Source organism: Natator depressus, chromosome 1, assembly GCF_965152275.1.
Source record: "Natator depressus isolate rNatDep1 chromosome 1, rNatDep2.hap1, whole genome shotgun sequence".
Lineage (NCBI taxonomy): Eukaryota > Metazoa > Chordata > Testudines > Cheloniidae > Natator > Natator depressus.
The window spans coordinates 23,342,900-23,360,955 of NC_134234.1; the positions used below are offsets into that span (position 1 = coordinate 23,342,900).

An 18,056-nucleotide genomic window follows, 5' to 3' on the forward strand; every position below is an offset into this window, starting at 1 on the left:
AGGTTGCATAGAGATCCTGCAGGCCCTAAAGGTCTTCTGTACTTGCTGGTGGTGTTCCAGAAGGTTGTAGTGAAATTCTTTAATGAAAATCAAGGCAAAAATTTTTAAACAATTTAAATACAGTTTTTACTCCTAATAAATATTAACCTTTGAACCCTAATTACACTATGAGAGAGGCATGCCTACTCTAATTTAAGCCCCATTTCAACCTGACTGTCATATCTTGAAAAATTAACTTGCAGATGCATACCCAATGGCACATTTTTGTAGGATGTTGTAACAAGTGCTGTGCATGGGAGATGAGGGTTTAGCTCTAGCTGTATATTTTTATGCAGACTGGTTTAATGTCAATTAAGGCTTTACTAGAGACTATTTAAGTTTACTTGCTTTTGTTGAAGTACAATTCTAAAATGTATGATTCATTCAAAAATTTTCAAAATGATACATTTATCTGTTCCTTCCCTTCATAGTGCAACCAGAGGAACCTTCATGGGGCTGAGTATTATCCTCCTTTATTTGTATGTGCAACACCCATTGACTTCCAGTAACATTTAATCAGTTGGGAACTTTTACTTTGAGGACAGAGTGAAAAACCCTTTGACAGTGTAGCCAAATGCTTGTCCCTGTCTGCATTGGGATCAGAACCATGGCACCTACAAGTATACATTAAACACATTTGTTCTAGCCGAATATGAGTTCAATCCTTGCGGGGGCCATTTAGGGATTTGGGGCAAAAATTGGGGATTGGTCCTGCCTTGAGCAGGGGGTTGGACTAGATGACCTCCTGAGGTCCCTTCCAATCCTGATATTCTGTGATTCCCCTGATCAGTATTTATTCAAACTGTCTTGTCTCTACCCATGACATTAACATAATAATGAAAACATTCCATGTCCTGAGTAATCAGATATTGTGCTAGTGTCTGCGCAGGAAAAACTGTCATAATAATGTTAATAATAATTATTATTAATAATAAATACATTTGTAGTCATGGTTGCTGATTATACTGTGGCCAGAAAAATAGATCTGTGTGCACATGCGTGCACATGCTTTTATCACTACGTCGAAGGTTAACAGTGATTTATATAAGGCTTTTTATAAACATTGTCAGCTGCTGCAAGAAATAACCGTGTTTTTTCGATACCTAGTGAGTGGTGTTGTAATTGTTAGATTATTCAAAAGGCAATTTTTTTTTCAACTTTCACAGTTCAGTGGTGTCAAAGTCAGATTCAAGACTCACTGAATTTGTCAGACCACTCTGTTTATTAGCAAAGCGCTTTGCCAGTGCACCCAGATATATGTGAGCCTCCTGCAAAAGCTCAAGCTAACTTATTTATACACATAAGCCAAAGCCAATTTAACATAGGAGACAAAAGGAAGCAGAAACTGACAAATATACATACGTATCTTATTTGCATACTAATATTTACCAATCTCCTAGCTCAGTACGAGCGCTAAGTTAATTAGTTTGAGGACCCATTGTCTCTCACACCTTAATGTTTCTCTTCCTGACAACTATATTTCAACAAACTCTTCAAGCAGCATTTCTTTAATGAATTATAATTTCAATATAATTCATTCTACTTTCACAGTCCCTCCTTTTGGTCAAGCTACGCAATGACCAACAATGATTGGGTTCCACATATCAATCGTTCTTTATCTCTTTGTTCATCAGTGATATTTAAAATCATCAAATTAGCACTCTGGTTTGGGGCAGCTATCTGTGTAACATGCCTGACACAATTTTGGATACAACAGGAAAGTAACTGAAAACATACAAAAATTATTAAGATTCCAAACAGGAGAGTTAGGGCTCCCTGAAACAGTTTCCTATGCCACAGAAATTGAAAAGGTTACTTAGCCACTTCCATAAAGAACTTGGCTCGTTGTGGGGAAGATATGCGATTTGTTCTAAGTGGCTAGCACAATCTATTACGTCATTGGTGTTGTCTGGTATATACACACAGCAGTCTTTTCCAATGAGAGCACACGTCCCTCCTTTTGCCGCCAGCACTATGTCCAATGCCTGACAGTTTTGGAGGGCCATCTGTCGGATTGCCCCTGTTTCTTTGGCCAGGGCTCTTAAACTTTCTCCGGTTTCATTTGCCATTATTTCAACTACTGCTTGTAACCTTGGGAGCCTTTTTGCATGGTGTATTACTCCCCGTAATGGTATTAAGGAACCGCCAATGGCCTCTTCCCAGGTTAAGGGGCTTATGTTATTTACATACCATTGGGCATCTGTTAAGTCCCTTCTTTTTCGCCTGAAATTGCGGAGGCGTTCTCGAGGGAAGGTTCCTAGCACTCGGAATTGTGGGAAGAGTCGGGTGGGATAACAGATTCCTGACCAATTAGCTGGTAGCACGGTATAAGCTCTGGTCCCACATACCCAGTGATGGCCTATTAAGGCCAGGAAGGGTCGGTTACACCCATTTGTCATGTAAGTGTTTGCAAAGGAGGAGTAATATCCCCCAAAGGGTACAGGGTAATTCTCCTTACGAGGAGTGGTGTTATTTGCATGACATTGAAAGATTGTATTGTTTTCACTAAGGTTACTGTAGGGGGAACATGAGATTGATTTTTCTGTTTGATCTCAGGTTGAGAAAAAATTCATATCTCCATACCCGGCCCGCCACTTTTTAGATTTGTTTGAATAATCCCATACACCATTGGCCACAATATGCTGAAGGCAACAGCTTTTCCCCAGATCCAGCCCTGTCCCATTACACACCCAACACCAATGACCTTTTCCCTCCACCACACATATCCATTTAGATGCATTTATTTCCACCGCTTCCCAAGTGTCATTGCTGTTCCATATTTTGTTAAATGGATGAGGCCCTCCAGTGAGGTCTGGGGACTTGAGTGGGATAGCCAGGACAGGAACACCAGTTTGAGAGTGGGCTGGGATGTGGCTGCAGACCCAGCAATTAGAAATATTAAGGGTCTGAGCTATCCACACCTGCTGCTGGATAAAAGAATTGTCATCGTGGTCTCCCCAGACCGTAAGATACCAGCAGCTGAGGAACAGGCAGAGGCGCATGTTGGAGGCAAGGCTCTTCTGGTTCTGAGAACCTCAACTGAGGGAACCGCAGTCACGGTTTTATGCCCACCAGGCAGTAGGTGCTAGGCTCGCTACTGCTTTTTTTTGTTTGTCGTCTGCTTCTGGCAACCCTTACGAGAGCGTAGATTGTAAGGTATTGCAGACTGTTCCTTTACGTCGTCTTCTGAAGTCAAAATTGACTCTGCGTTGTCCTGAGGTGATGATTGGTTCTCTGGGGATGGTGCCTCCTTACGCTGTGAAGCATGTATCCACGCTGCGATGCCAGATAGTTTAACAGCCGTCTGTGTAGTAAGCAGTACCTGATGAGGACGCTTCCACCGGGGCTCCAAGGCATGCTTTAGATGATGGCGCCATACGTAGACCAAATCACCTGGCTCGAGGTTGTGGCAAGCGTCGGAGGTGGGTTCCGTGGGCCAGGCGGCTCGAACCTGTGAATGGAAGTGACTTACAGCTTGCATTAGTCCCTTGCAATACTGAAGGAGCGCACTGTGAGTCAAGTTCAAATCTGGAACGGGAGTAATGGTAGTCATAGCTCGCATAGGGCGTCCCATAACAATTTCAAAGGGACTTAATTTATGCCTTTGGGATGGAGTGGATCTCATGTCCATAAGGGCTAATGGTAAGGCTACTGGCCAGCTTAATCCTGTAGAGTTACAAATTTTAGTAAGCTTATTCTTAAGTACACCATTTCGTCTTTCAACTGCACCTGCACTCTATGGGTGGTAGGGACAGTGCAACAGGTGTTTGATATGCAATATATGGTCCAGGTGTTGAACAAGTTTTCCAGTAAAATGTGTACCCCGATCACTGAACAGAGTAGCAGGAATTCCCTTGGCAGACATACTATGATTTAACAAACATTTGGCAACAGACAGTGAGTCAGCCTTGTGACAAGGAAAGGCTTCAATCCAACCAGAGAATAAACATACCATAACCAATATAAATTCATATTGTTGACACTTAGGCATTTGTACAAAATCAAGTTGCCAATGCAGGAATGGTGCTTGAGGCAGGCCCTGGAACCCCTGGGCCACTTTTACAGGTTTGCCAATATTATGGCTTTGGCAAATGGTACAGGCTGCACAGTGGCGGGCTGCAAAAGAGCTAAAATGGGGGGCCCGCCATCCTGTCTTAGTTACAGCAGAGACCATCCCCTCCTTTCTGACATGCGAAACACCATGTAGCAGGGTGGCCAGAGACTGGTAGAGTGAAAAGGGGGCTACAAAGGCGCCAGTAGGCGAGCACCAAAGAGAATCGGGATGTAGAGAGCAACCTTGGGCAACCCAGGATTCTTTCTCGGTTTCTGGGGCAGGGTGAGGTCAGTGAGGGACGGCGGCGGTATAGAAACAGAAAGGGAACCTAGAAATGCATCTGGGGAAGGTTCTATGGCAGCAGCATGTTTAGCAGAGGCGTCAGCAAATGCGTTACCCTTAGCAACATCAGTATCCGCCATTGAGTGGCCAGGGCACTTAACAATAGCTAGGGCAGATGGAAGTAAAACTGCATACAGGAGGGCAGCGATGTAGGGCCCATTTTTAATAGGGGTACTGGCAGAGGTAAGGAAACCCTGAGTTTGCCAGAGGGTACTAAAGTCATGTACAACCCCAAAAGCGTAGCGGGAGTCAGTGTAAATGGTGGCGGAGCGTCCCTCCGCCAAAAAGCAGGCACGGGTAAGGGCAACTAATTCAGCGACTTGTGCTGAGGTTACAGAAGGTAAAGGCGCAGCTTCCAGGGTTTCAGAGAGTGAAACTACAGCGTATCCTGCAAGGAGACGACTTTGGTCGTCTCGAAAACAGGAACCATCAGTAAATAAAACAAGGTCAGAGTTAGGGAGAGGGACATCAGAAAGGTCAGAGCGCGGGACGGTGACAGCAGAGACAGTTGCAAGGCAGTCGTGGGGATCACCGTCATTAGACAAAGGAAGGAGAGTGGCAGGGTTTAACTGAGAACAACGCTTTATGGTGATATATGAAGCTGATAGTAGTAAAAGTTCGTACCTGGTAAGGCGGATAGAGGAGAGGTGGCCTGTGTTATGTTGTAGCAGGAGAGTTTCTACAGAGTGAGGGACCAGGAGGGTAAGAGGAGAGCGGAGAACAAGGGAATCAGATATTTCGACTAGGCGCACTGCAGCAGCCACAGCACGTAGGCAGGGGGGGTAAGCCTTGGGCAACAGGGTCTACTGTGGCAGAGAAATAAGCCACTGGGCGGTTCTTTTCTCCGTGCATCTGAGTGAGAACTCCCAAGTGCACACCCAGATTGTTCGTGGCAGAAAAGGGTAAAAGGCTTAGAATAGTCAGGCAGCCCTATGGCAGGGGCAGAAGCCAAACCGTGTTTGAGGGAAACAGGCAGAATTGGCCTCAGGGGGCCACGGCATGGGGTCAGGCACAGAGAATCGAGTGAGTTCCTGGAGAGGTTTTGCAAGGGAGGCATATTGGGGAATCCATTGTCTGCAAAATCCAGCCATGCCTAAAAACTTCCGGACCTGGTGTGGGGAGCGGGGTCGGGGAAAGCTAAGGATAGCTTGGACGCGGGCGGGAGAAAGTGCACGGGAACCCTGGGAGAGGAGAAAGCCAAGGTATGTGACAGAAGCTTGACAGAGTTGTAGTTTAGAGCAAGAAGCTTTGTGACCCTTATTTGCTAGGGCAGTAAGGAGCACTAAAGAGTCAGTTTCAGAGGCAGACAATGAAGGGGAACAGAGGAGTAGGTCATCTACGTATTGGACTAGTGTGGGCCTGGACGGGAAAACAAGGTCAGCAAGGTCTCGGGCTAATGCTTGGGAAAAATATGACGGGCTTTCAGTATACCCCTTGGGCAGTGTGGTCCATGTGTACTGTTGCCCCTTGTAAGAAAAGGCAAACAGGAACTGGGAGTCAGGGTGAACCGGGACAGAAAAGAAACCAGAGCACAAACCAACAACAGTAAAATGAGTTGCATCTGGTGGGATAGAAGCCAGAATCGTCGCTGGGTTAGGGACAACGGGAAAGGCAGGTATGACAATGCGGTTAATGGCCCGAAGATCCTGAACAAACCGCCACGATTTACCATCAGCTTTTTGAACTGGGAGGATAGGAGTGTTACAGGGGCTGGAGCAGGGGATAATAATGCCTTGTTCCCGCAGGGCGGTCGTGACTGGGGCAATTCCAGCCTTTGCTTCGGGGTTTAAAGGGTATTGAGACAGGCGAGGCAGAGGTTTGGAGGAATCAACAATAATGCAGACGGGGTCAGTATGTAAACGGCCCACTTCAGACGGGTGGGTCAGCCACAGAGAGGATGGGACCTGTGAAATTAGGTGTTCAAGGGACGGGACCAAGGGGCAGCAGGGGACCAGAGTGGAAAGGGGAGTTTCAGACAGCAGGGAGGCTACAGAATCAGTCAGAGAGGACTGGGGGATTTGTAAGTAGACACCATCCGGGGAACAGTAGATGGTACAGCCAAGTTTACATAACAGGTCCTGACCCAAAAGGTTCACCGGAGTGGAATCCGAGAGGAGGAATGCATGGTCCGCAGAAAGGGGACCAACCTGGACTGGTAGAGGTTTTGAAAGGGGTTAAGGGGTTGGGACTGCTGTAATGCCCGCAGCGGATATGGTTTTTTTCGGAGCGGGGAACCTCAGGCAGGTCGGCAGTACGAACTGCAGAGAGCGAAGCTCCCGTATCAACAAGGAAAGGGAGAGAAAGATCATTAATGGTCAAAACACATTCACCCATGGGAGTGAGAGGTAGTAAAGGAGCTAAAATTTCCTGAGGTTCCCTGGTGTTCTGTCGTTGCTGTGGGACAAAGTAAGTCTGGGGACTGTCGGGCTGTGCCGACAGGGGATCTAGCTGGTTGTTTACAGAGCTATTAGGCCGGCGCGGACGCTCGTTTTTCCAATGTCTGGGTTGTTTACAGTAATTACAAACATCCCCAAAACCCGAAAATCCAGTTCCACGGCCCCTCCCGTGACCACGTCCCCCTCCCCGGTACTGTTTACCTTGCCCTGAATAATGCTGTATTTGCAGGGCCATTAACTTTTGGGAAGATTGTTCCTCCTTTCCCTTTAGAGTGCGATGGCAGTGTTCTGCCACTGATTGCAATTTATCCATGGTTTCAGCTTCCCACCCAACACTTATTCGCTTTAGCATACTGCCAATAGCAGGTAGGAGGCCATTAACAAACGCATGAGCCAGGGTGCCCTTCCCATTTTCACTGGTATTTCCCTTTCCCATTGGTATTGCTGTATACCAGAATGTTGCAGAAAAACATCAGTCAGTCGAGTGCGATAGTCACCTGGACTTTCTCCCTGTCGCTGTTTACAGCAATGTATGGCTGTCCAGTTTGTTTTTGGAGTCCATACTCGAGGGATGGCCTCATGTAGGTTTTTAGCTCGGTCTTTACACTTTTTCCGGTATTCAGTGTCAGGACCGGTGTTTGGTAAAGTTGAATGGTGCTCACTGATGGGCCAGTTGGCTGCTGTGAGCCATTTTTCATGCTCGCTAGGGGTTACAAGTAGCTTGCACAGCTGCAGGAGGTCTGCCTCAGAGGGTTCATAGGTGTTGCACACTAACAAAAATTCCTCTACAAATGTGGTAGGATTTTCCAGGGGCTTTGGAAAGCCTTTTACAATTGAAAGGAGCTCTGTACGAGTCCAGGGTTTATAGCTCCAAGTGGGACCCTCTTGTTGGCCCCCAGTATGCAGGATTTGGAGGGGAGCCTGGATAGATTTAGCGTAAGCGTAAGCGTTGGGCCCAATCAGTGTCCAGGCTATCTTCGTATGTATGGGGAAAAACAGAGGAGTCAGGCAGACTGGAGGGTTTCAGGGGAATGGGGTTTTTTTCTTTACGGGTCTGAGTGGTACCGGAGGAATGGGCCTGGGCGGTATTGGACGATCCGGACTGGTCTGAACTGGAGACCCCTGGGAGTTGTTGTGACTGCCTATTGATCCGATGCAAGGATGCCAGGCCAATTAATGCATCTTCCTCATCGTCATCCCCAGAATTTAACAAGGGGTTTTCTTCGTCCTTTCCGACAATGAGATGGGAGTATGAAGGGGGATGGGATCAATCTTGATCTTCTCGGAGAACGGGATAAAGGGAAGCGCTCGGTCTGGCAGTGGGAGAGGAGGCTTCTAATAAAGCTTTTAACTTATCATTTGAATCCTTGAGAGAGGCAAGTTTTGATTCTGTCCACCTATGATTTGCCTCTTCCCACTACTGCATGAAACAATCAACCTCTCCTTTTGCCAATTTAGTTTTAGGTTGGCCGAGTTTGTCTTTTAGGATGTCTACTCGCTTTTTGTCCCAAGATCCTAACAGTGGCCACTGAATTTTGGGATTCTCCTGAGTTAGCCTAGACCATTTTACCAGAAATTTACAGGAGTCCGGACCCTTCCTAAAATACATAAAATGAGCCGGTGTTCCTTTAGGGAACTGTCCCGACTTAAGACGTCTGGTTACCCATACAGGAGGACTTTACACACCAATCACCCAAGAAGGAAAGTCGGGTTCAGCAGAGCGATGCCCGGTGCAACACACAAAAGGAGCCCACAGGCTACTGCCTCAATTGCCCTTGCTTTCACACCAAGGGTTTTACCCAAGGCGCGGTGTGGCTGCGATTGTGCAGATTTCACTCACTCAGACCGTGGGGACAGGAACTCTTTGGCTAGCTGATCCCCGGACGGAGACGGCGCCCAGACTCAAACACACCACAGGGAGGACGAATAGACACAGAGACAAGACAGTCCTCAGTCCGGACAAAACACAGAAATAATTACCTGACCAGATTCCTGATGTCAGATCCCGGGATCCCTACCAGAACAGAGTGGGAACCAACAGGTTCGATGGCGAAGACTTCACTGTGGTCATGCACCCTTCCGTTCTGGTGGAGGACCGCTCGGGCCAAATGCCCAGGTGCCGGCTTGCCACGGCCCTCCTAAGAATGGTCAGGAGTCACACGGCCCCAGTGAAGACGGTTGCCGTCTCGGTGGGACCTCCAAATTGTCAAAGTCAGATTCAAGACTCACTGAATTTGTCAGACCACTCTGTTTATTAGCAAAACGCTTTGCCAATGCATCCAGATATATGTGAGCCTCCTGCAAAAGCTCAAGCTAACTTATTTATACACATAAGCCAAAGCCAATTTAACATAGGAGGCAAAAGGAAGCAGAAACTGACAAATATACATACATATCTTATTTGCATACTAATGTTTACCAATCTCCTAGCTCAGTAGGAGCTCTAAGTTAATTAGTTTGAGGACCCATTGTCTCTCACTCCTTAATGTTTCTCTTTCTGACAACTATATTTCAACAAACTCTTCAAGCAGCATTTCTTTAATGAATTATAATTTCAATATAATTCATTCTACTTTCACAGTGGTTATAAACTCTTTGTTAGTACAATAACTTATTCATAATTGTTATAATTTTATTTTTATGGGTTATTAAATTGTCTAATGGAATTACTTTTATTCTTACATATCTGCAGTCAACTTTCTAAAAAGGACCACATCAACTTGAAAATCACAATTCAGTCTGAAAATGTTATCTATAAGTGTTACAAGATACACTTTTGACTAGAGAAGGAAAATTTCCTCAGCTTTTCACTTTCTTTTGTTATTTTTAATAGTACTCAGTATTCCTGTTCCTTGTATAGTTCACTTAATTTATTCTCATCTGTGTGGATGTTTTTGTGCATTAACAAAGGGTGGAGCTTTTTTTTTTATTTAAAAAAAAAGGAAAATGTCAATATCCTTGTAATAATTGGCAAGAGGATTTTGGGTAGCTGTGATACCTGAAGCTTCTAAATCATAATGTGAAATTGACTAGCTTTCAATTTGACAGTCTTTTATTGTAGCCTTTTAGCCAATAATGGAAAAGATCTTCATTCACTAATTTAAAAGGAGGCAGCATGTACACTTACAAAATTCACCAGCATGAAGATTTGTTGACCTGTATAGGAGGGGAGGGGTGGGAGAAGGTGAAAATGTTGTTACTGGTAATTTATAACTCAGAAGATGTGATTTTAATGAGGAAATCTGTGACTATTTTGCAGATGAATGAGCCAAGAAATCTCACTGAGCTCAAGGACACTCTATTCAAGAGTCCTCCCAGGAGCTCAGTTTAGACCCTGAGATGGAAATTGCATCCACTGAAAGTCAGTGAGGCTCTCAGAGGAATTACTGTGTCACTTGATTCTTGCCAAGTGTTTCATAAGTCTCTTGTTCTTCTCTGGCCAAATCCATAATATCATGTGGTGGTCTTCCCATGATTTGAGACAAGTAGGAATATAGATCATAGATTGCTGAAAAGGCCTCTAACATTATCATCAAGCTGTCATGACCTGTGAATGACTTATTTTTGGGCAAATAATTTGCACATGCTGAGGATATATGAATTGTTGATACAGATTCCTGCACACCATGAGGCCTTCAGTGCCGTCAGTGTTAAGTCTTGCCTGAGTGGTACTGACATACTTACATGCATCAGTAACATAAAAACATTCAAGTCAATCTGGCCTACTTCACAAAACTTTTTCAGTTTTTGCAAAGTTTTGTGAAGAAATTTGAAAGGAGAGGGATGAAGGAACAGTCCCAGTTGAAGAATCAAATAAAGGACAGGAAATATCTGAGGTTCTTTACCTCTTCATCTCTTATGCTCCAGTTGGCCATGGGTTGAATTTTTCTGAAACTGAACAATTGTCATATGCATCAGAAATTAGCTGGGTTTGCACAATGTAGTAATACAAAACTACTCAAGATAGTTAAGTCCCAGGCAGACAGTGAAGAGCTACAAAAGGATCTCTCAAAACTGGGTGACTGAGCAACAAAATGGCAGATGAAATTCAATGTTGATAAATGCAAAGTAATGTACAGTGGAAAGCATAATCCCAACAATACATATAAAATGATGGGGTCTAAATTAGCTATTACCACTCAAGAAAGAGATCTTGGAGTCGTTGTGGAAAGTTCTCTGAAAACATCCACTCAGTGTGCAGTGGCAGTCAAAAAAGTGTACAGAATGTTGGTAATCATTAAGAAAGGGATAGATAATAAGACAAAATATCATATTGCCTTTATATAAATCCATGATATGCCCACAACTTGAATACTGCTTGCAGATTTGGTGCCCCATCTCAAAAAAGATATATTGGAATTGGAAAAGGTTCAGAAAAGGGCAATAAAAATGATTAGGGGTATGGAACAGCTGCCATATGGGGAGAGCTTAATAAGACTGGGACTTTTCATCTTGGAAAAGAGGCGACTATCGGGGGGATATAATAGAGGTCTATAAAATCATGACTGGTGTGGAGAAAGTAAATAAGGAACTGTTATTTTTATTTACTCCTCATAATACAAGAACTAGGGGCCACCAAGTGAAATTAATAGGCAGCAGATTTAAAACAAATAAAAGGAAGTATTTTTTTCACACAACACACAGAGAACCTGTGGAACTCCTTGCCAGAGGATGTTATGAAGGCCAAGACTATAACATGGTTCAAAAAAGAACTAGATAAATTCATAGGTCCATCAATAGTTATTAGTCAGGATGGGCAGGGATGGTGTCCCTAGCCTCTGTTTGCTGGAATCTGGGAATGGGCAACAGGGGATGGATCGTTGATTATTACCTGTTCTGTTCATTCTCTCTGGGGCACCTAGCATTGGCCACTGTCAGAAGACAGGATACTGGGCTAGATGGACCTTTGGTCTGACCTACTATAGCCATTCTTATATTCTTAATGCTTGTGATGCATATAGCTAAGTAATTAAGGCTAATTTTACCGTTAAAAATCAGCTGTTTCCAGTGGGTGCAAATTAAGTTTTCTTCTCCCAGTGTTTAACACTGTTGTCCAGTTGGTGTAGATAGAGCAACCCACGTTCAGCAACTGTTGTAAGAAAGCGTGGTTGGCCAGTGATTAGAACTGTGGTTGGACCATACTTTCTTAAATGAATGCTGAACTCGGTTGAGCCTGTCTGTGATTGGGAGATGCATTTTCATTTTTGTTCATAGGAAGAGCCATGTTTGACACCTGAAGTTAAAATGTCTGTTTCCTTTTTTATATTTATAATTTTTTAATTGAATTTTCCAAATACAACCCATACACCAAAATATCAGATTCATCGTAATACACAAAGTAAATAAACAAGGTTAGGTTAAAGGGAGAAGAGAGGAAGCGACATATGTATCTTTAGCGTCTACGTTAATCATAGACCTCTAGAAAGTCAGCCCAGATTGCTTTGAATTTTTCAGGCATGCGTCTTGTGTGGAATGCCAGTTTTTAGCTGTGAGGTCAGCTGTGTCACTGAACCAGGCATCAATGTTTGGTGGGGATCGATTTTTCTGTTTTTGAAGGATTAACTTTTTAGTGCCCAAGGCTGCATATTGGAACCATGCTGCCTTGTTAACAGGGCTTTGGAGCTGTGCTCCGGCTCCGCTCCAGCTCCAGGCAAAAACCTGCAGCTCCACTGCTCTGGAGCTGCTCTGCGGGCTCCGCTCCAAAGCCCTGCTTGTGAAGAGGTAAAAATATCAGTTTCTTAATGCTGATAGGGCTTAACATGTTTGTGTCCTGGCTGGTAAAACCCATTGCCTATGATCATGACTTATGATTTTTAAGAAACCTTCAGGAGACACAGTCATCTCTGTGCGTTTGCACTTGAGGAAAGAAGTGAACTTTGCATTGCTGTAGTAACTTTCTAAGTTTTAGATTGAATTGATGGTTCATTTTTTGGGTAGCTACTTATTATAGGGCTGCTGTGGCTAATGAGCAGCCACTTCTATTCGATGCCCATTCAGCGTAAATGATTTTTCATAAATGTTTAATACATTTCATTATGGCTTTTTTATGAGTTACATGGCCATAGATAAAAAAAAAATCTGTTTTATTTCTTCACCTTTTTTTAGAGCTATTTTCTCTTGGATAACTAAAATATCAATTTATTCATTTGAAATCTATGTACTTATGTTATACGGAGTACTATGAGTTAGCATATGACTTGCTAAGGTTTGAGACACAATTGGTTGAAAAATAGATTATAGGGTTTTGAAACATATGTGCAACCATGCATATATCTGAATATCCATACACTGAAACAAAACTTTACAAATGAACTAATGAGGGCATTTATTGTATAGTGAGACTAATTGTGACTACTCAGTTAAAAAGAATATTGCATCTACTAGATGCACATATCTAAAATGTTGAATATATGAATCTCATATTGTTTGCTAGATATTTGTCTAGTGCGTCGCACAATGGGGCCCTGACCTGATGCCTTGATGCGTAAGGGTGCTGCCACAGTATGAATTTTCAATAACCTGCTGAATTTGGAACACAGTTTTAAATTGCAGGGAAATTCAGTTAAACAGTGTAAATTTTAATTGCAAATGTAAATGCTAAACGTCTAGGAAATTCAAAGTTGTGGTTGGCTTGGAAACAATAATTTGGCTACATTTTCTACCTATATTAAACGTAACAGCCTACGTACTGCAGGTGTGCAAAGGGAAGGGATGAACAACAATTGCTGTAGAAACAATAACTGAATGTAGTGACTATGGGCCAGATTTGCAAAGGTGCCTAGCTCAGGCACTGTTGCAAACCCCACTAGGCACCTGTCTGCATCTTTAGGTGCCTAACTACCGTTAAAATTCTGGCCCCATGCCTTTAAATGCGAATGCATAGTTTGTGTTGAAAACATTTTCTAGTTATTGTGTTTATTTCCTATCAAAGTGTATTGATTGAGCTCGCCTATCTTGCAAAAATCTGCTTGTGCAGAGCAAATAGTTCTATTTTGAAGGGTGAGTAAAATACTATTAGTGTTTGAATTACTCTTGTTCCCCATAATAAAGGGTGAATGAATAGATTTTAGGTCCTGGAGTAGTACATTTTTATAACAAGTCTGCAAGACTGGAGATATTTTTAAAAATATTAAGTCTGAGCATTTTTGAAAGAAGAGTGGCAGCAATACTTTTCTACAAAGTGTTGGTGTTCTGATATAATGGACTGTATGTTTAATTTTTCAGGTTTGAGATATAATACTGTGAAATCTATAATTAAGATGGCAAAAAAGTTTCCATTAATAACCTCTTGTTTTTATTTGATGTCTCAGACTTTTTAAAAACTTCAAACTTAGTTTGCTAGTAGTCCTTAAGGAGCAATGCATGGTTAGCAAGTTTTTTTTAATGAATAATTGAAGTTAATAGTTTAAATGTTTTCTTATTGAATAAAAATTTTGAAAATATTATACAGTACAGAAAGCTGCTGGACACTTAGACCTTCTCCCCCCTATATTTCAGGTGTGTGAGAAGAGACCTAACACACTAGATGTAGAAACTGTGTTATCACCACCTTATGCACGACTGGAATTCACTCAGAAACTATGTTGATGAGGGCTGTGTAAGAAGCCACATAGAACAGAATTTTCAGAAGCTGGATATAAAGAATATTCTCTCATACTAAGACAGTATTTCATAGCAGAGCCCTGTAGAAGAGAACTGTTTAGCTTGAGTCTACAAATATGCAGAGATAGTTTCCAGCCTCTTCAAGTTAGATCTGCTTGATCAGAAAACAATGTTAATTATTAATTTTGGCAAACAAACCATTCAACACCCAATTTAAATATCCATTTATTTGCAATGCCGAAATTAAGGTACATTTACAAAAAAAAAAAAAAAAGGATCAAATAAGAAATGACACCACCTTAGGCAACAGATCTGTTTCCTGTGGGAAAAGGATATCCAGATCTGACATGTTTACAGTTACATATTAAGGATTTATTTAATCACTGTTGGCAAAATCCACTCATGCCCAAAATGAAGGATTAGTATCAATCCACAGAGAAAAAGATAGCATTTATAACTTAATCTGACAGAGTTCCAAGATATCTAGGAGGCTTTCCTGGAAACTGATGAAGAAAACCCAGACCTCAGGAGAATGAGGGAGAAGCCTGGGATTCTGCTGCCCTCACAATTTAAATTTTCCTGCTCTGTGGAGCTTTGTGCACTGCAAAGGATTTAAAATTTAAATGATAAGGTCAGCAAATGTCAGCCACCCCTTTCTCTGCCGGCAATTGTTAACAAACTAGCTGACAGCTAAGAAACTCAGCTCTAACAGGCTCTGCAGTTCTTCTCAATGCTGCCCACAATACACTGAACTCTCTTCTCCTTCCAGCAGGCAAGACTCCATATCTATGCTGACTCTTCAACCTCTCCTATCTAATACATATATTGCCCTCATCACCGTAATATCTAAGTAGCTCAGAATTATTAATGGATTTTATCCTCCCAGCACTCCTGTGAGATAGGGAAGTACTCTCTCCATTTTACTCTATTGTCTCCTGCTGCCCTTCAGACAACATAGTTCCTGCAATAGCTGTGTGTCGGGAGCTGCCCTTACCTGCAGCCGCCTCCAGATCTCCCTGAAAGGGGTTTTCCTCCTTCTCTTCTGGCAGTATCGATTTTAGTGATGCTTTCCCCTACAGAATTTGGGAGATGGAGAGGGAGAATAAAGTGGAATCCAGCTGGCTCACTTGCCCAGTCTCCTGTAATCCAGAGGGTCCCCCATTGACTCTGAATGGGTGCTGAGAGTAGTATGGGGCCCTAGTTAATTTAGTTTTGTTGGTTAAAGGGGAGACTACAATGGGTCATACTGAAAAGTGAACTATCAGGTGGTGGGGAGGTTACTGGTGGAGTTCCTCAGGGATTGGTCTGGGGACCAATCTTATTTAACATTTTCATTAATGACCTTGGCACAAAAAGGTGGAGTGTGCTGATAAAATTTGCAGATGACACAAAGTTAGGAGATGTAACCAGTACGAAGGAGGACTTAAATATCATAAAGAAGATTTTAATGACTATGACAAATGGAGTAATAGAAATGGGATGAAATTTAGTAGTGCAAAGTCATGCATTTCAGGACTAACAATACATTTTTTTGCTATGAGCTGGAGACACATCAATTAGAAGAGACAGAGAAGGAAAAACACCTGGGTGTACTGGTCAATTACAGGATGACTATGACCCGCCAATGTGATGCGGCCATGGAAAAGGTTAATGCACTCTTAGGATGCATCATGTGAGGTATTTCCAGTAGAGATAGGGAAGTATCATTACCATTATACAAGGCACTGGTGCACTCATCTAGAATACTATATACAGTTCTGGTCTCCCATGTTGAAGAAAGATGAATTCAAACTGTGACAGGTGGAGACAAGGACTACTAGTATGATCAAAGGAATGGAGAATTTACTTTAAGACAGGAGCCTTAAGGAGCTTGGCTTGCTTAGCCTTCGTTAACCAAACAAAGGCTGAGGGGAGATATGATTGCTCCCTATAAATACCTCAGAGGAATACACGACAGGGAAGGAAAGGTGTTATTTAAGTTGAGGGCCAATCTTGACACAAAAGCAAATGGATATAAATTGTCCATAAAAAAATTTAGGCTTGAAATTAGGCAAAGTTTTCTAACTATCAGAGAGGAATGAAGTTCTGGAACAGCCTCCCAAGGGGAATAGTGTGGACAAAAAATCTAACCGGGTTCAAGGCTGAGCTTGATAAGTTTATGGAAGGGATGGTATGATGAGGTTGCCTACAATGGTATGTGGTCCATCTGAGACTGTTAGTAGTAAGTATAGTCGCACCTCAGTGTTACGAACACCTCGGGAATGGAGGTGGTTCGTAATTCTTGAAAAAACATTGACAGAATGTCGATACTGTTTTTTCAAAAGTTTACAACTGAACATTAACTTAATACAACTTTGAAATTTTACTATGCAGAAGAAAAATGCTGCTTTTAAACACCTTAATTTAAATGAAACAAGCACAGAAAGAGTTTCCTTACCTTGTCAAATCTTTTTTTTTTTTAACTTTCCCTTTATTTTTTTAGTAGTTTACATTTAACACCGTACTGTATTTACCTTTTTTTTTTTTTTGGTCTCTGCTGCTGCCTGAGTGCATACTTACAGATCCAAATGAGGTGTGTGGTTGACTGGTCAGTTTGTAACGCTGAAGTTCTACTGTATCTCCAGTTGTCTGAGATGGAACACTAGATGGGGGAGGGCTCTGAGTGACTACAGTGAATTCTTTATCAGGTTTTTGGTTGGTGGGTGTTGCTGACACACACAGGGTCTCACTGATTGTCATAATTGGGGTTGGGAAGGAATTTCCACTGGGTCAGACTGGCAGAGACCCTGGGGTTTTTTGCCTTCTGCAGCGTGGGGCCTGGGTCACTTGCTGATTTGAACTAGGAAACTTGGTGCCCTAGTCCACTTGGATGAGAGGGAAGAAAAATAAAGAAAAGAATGAAAGATAATAGTGGAAATCTGAATAGAAAGTGCTAAGTGAATATATCTTTGTCCTTCACCACTATACTAACTTCATGGAAATTCAGAACAATTATGTGAGCTTTTTCCTACCTGTAAGTCTTTGTTGATAGACTGAATCTAAAAAGCTATATGCATTTCTTGCAAGTAATCTCACCCTTCTTATAAAACATACAAGCAGAAATTAAATTGACCTCTAGGCATATTTATTGTCTATATCTAGTCTGTTTTCTGTTGGCTGACACTTATTGTGTGATTTTTTTTGCAAGAGAGGACCTACTCATAAGAGACGCTTTGTATAAATGATATGGCTATTCTAAGCACTCTCTTTCTGATCTCTGACCTCATAGTGAATTTTTTTGAGGAAGACTTGCCCGTCAAGGTAAAAAAAATTGTTAGGTTCCTTGAAGTTAAAATTTACAGAAATATTTCACTATTTTATGGGGGGCTGCATAAGGCGTATGCTTGGACTTCTTAGGGATGTTTTAACCTGTATTCATTTCCATACCTCGGAACACAAAGTATTGTGAAAATTTATCATCAGCTTAAAACAGCTAGCCTTCTCCGACTCAGCAAGGTCAGCAAGGTAGTAAAATTCTTCTTATGGTCATAATGGCCTCTGCATTTCTTGCACAATTTCAGAGGAAATCTTTCATGGTATTCTTCATAAAAGTATCTCAGTAAATTAAGAGGCTTTGATTTATT

At 42.4% G+C, this 18,056-nt stretch overlaps 1 protein-coding gene across 1 annotated transcript in view; it reads left to right on the forward strand.

The window, feature by feature from the left end:
* The window catches only part of TMEM135 (transmembrane protein 135), a 364,456-nt gene that overhangs the window by 21,107 nt on the left and 325,293 nt on the right, over nucleotides 1-18,056 (forward strand). The gene's annotated exons all lie outside the window — the stretch shown is intronic.